We start from the raw sequence: 2,500 nt of genomic DNA, 5'->3' as shown, positions 1-2,500 counted from the left end.
CTGCTTGGCCTTTTTTATGATTGTTTACATTGGGCTTATGAATGATGTAATTCCTATATCCACCTGTTAGTTTATTTTTCTCTTTCTTAATTCATAATGTGAAGGATGTTTCTATGTGTAATGTTTCTGGTGTCAGCTACAATAAAACTGGTGCACAGGACAGCTTTAAGATACCAGTAGGCAGATACCAATCTCATTGGTTGGCCTTCACAACTATTGGGGCGGACAGATGATGTCCGAGGGTGGGGTGGGCGCAGAACATGGAGTTGTTTGTGAGGTTCAAGGGTGCTGTTTGGCTGATCACGCAACATTCATTTTAAATCCCTGTCTGGATTTCCTAATTTGGAAATCCGGACAGGCAGTTTTCACCTGGACAGCCCTCCCAAAAACGGCAATCTCTGGGTGGAAACCGGACAGGCGGCAACCCTGTTGCTGAAGTAGAAAGTAAGTAACTAAATAGTAAGTTAAAAAACAGTGTAATTTATCAACACTGGGCAAATTTGCCCATGGGCAGTAACTCATGGCAACCAAATTGCTGTATTCATTGTTCTTCTTGCAGCTGGCTTTAAGAAGCTAATCACGGATCGGTTGCTATAGGTAACTGCCCAAGGGCAAATTTGGCCAGTGTTGATAAATTAGCCCCACGGAATTGTTATATTGAGCTATTTCAGCTGATTGAGGGGTGATGCTTCATTCAATAAATGAAAAATGGGCTTCCAGATGAAAGGTCTTACTGCATTAATGTGGTCCTCATTGGGCGTGCATAAATTCCAATTATTATACGATCCACCAAATGGACAAATCGGTTTGATTTGGCTCACAGCGTGTGAACAAATTCAGTTAAGCTTAATTTTTATGCATGAATCTCTGGTACAATGAAATTTATAAGTATATAGTGGAATTTGAATCTTTAAATGTTATAGTTCACATTTGGTAAAGATTGACTACTGGCCAGATACAGCCTTGCCCAAAAAGATAACCATTCCGAACACACCTCTATTCACTCTCCCTGCAAAATATGTCTAGCTTTTAGAAAATATGTGTTTAAATACAATATTCTAAGCTACCAGACCGATAGTATTGCAATTTAAATATTAAGCTGAGAATTTTCTTCCTCATGAATATAAAATTGACAGGTCTCGCTTATGAGTACAAGTTGAAGAACTAAAAGGACTTAAAACTAATAATGCATTGATGCTATGCAAGAATTGTGGCCATGTCCTTTACATTGTGCTCGTATTCATAAATTAGCCTTAAAGGAGAACTAAACCCTAAAAATTAATATGGCTAGAAATGCCATATTTTGTTTAAAGAACCAGCCAAACAGTTAATCATCTTTACTAATGATTCAGACCTTCAATATTGTCACAGGAGCTTTCCTTCTTTCGATTTTGTCTGCGACACGCACATGCTCAGTGTATTTTGAGTGGCTGTTGAGGTGCATAGTTTGCATGTCAAAAAAGCTTATTAATAAATTCTAATTCTAATTATGCTGGTTTCTGAGCTGCCATGTACCAATAATCTGAATGATTTCACAATCAGCCATATGTTGTGACATTTATGTTGTATACCGTATATACTCGAGTATAAGCTGAGTTTTTCAGCCCCCAAAATATGCTGAAAAACTGTACCTCGGGTCAAGCACAAAAGCGGTCGCCGGCGTCCAAGAATAGTCGCCGGCGCCCAAGAATAGTCGCCGGCGTCCAAGAATAGTCTCCAAGAATATTCGCCGGCGTCCAAAAACGAGACGCCAGCACCTCCAATGGGAGCAGAAACCCTCAATTTTTTGATTGAAACTTACCAGAAGCTGCTGCATTTCTCACCCTAGGCTTATACTCGAGTCAATAAGCTTTCCCAGTTTTTGGAGGTAAGATTAGGTACCTCGGCTTATACTCGGGACAGCTTATACTCGAGTATATACGGTATATTCAGTATATTGTGCATCAATCCCTAAACTCAGTAACTGACAGCCAGAGCCGTGCCAGGAACCCTAGGCTGGAAGTGCGCATGCGTGCAAATTTACTTTATATATTATAATTATATATGATTTTATACTTTATAAAATGCATAGCTACCAACTTTGCATTTACTTGCTTTAAATTAAAGGGGTTGTTAACCCAACCGCAACACCGTCCCACAACGCCCCTTGATTTTCTATAAAGGTTGCTGAAATACATAATTATAGATACATGAAACTAATGAAAATTCTACTGATCAAAAGCTTCAATGTAAATGTAAAATAATTTCATACCAATGAGACTGTTAATTCCCAATAATATGTCATGCATCTTGCCGTTACCTTACATATAGTGATAATTGGGATTTTTTTTTTATATATTTATTATATTACACTAGAAGCAAGCATGGAGGTAACGAACAGACTTGTTTAGTGCTACGGAACTGTGTTTAAAGCTTCCAACTCCAGTTGCAGAAACAAAAACAGCGAGCCAGATTTATTCAGATCAATTAGGATTCTCATTGGAGGATTTGTTGTATTTTA

The sequence above is a fragment of the Xenopus laevis genome, chromosome 4L (assembly GCF_017654675.1).
Source record: "Xenopus laevis strain J_2021 chromosome 4L, Xenopus_laevis_v10.1, whole genome shotgun sequence".
Classification (NCBI taxonomy): Eukaryota; Metazoa; Chordata; class Amphibia; order Anura; family Pipidae; genus Xenopus; species Xenopus laevis.
This window is presented reverse-complemented; position numbering follows the sequence as displayed.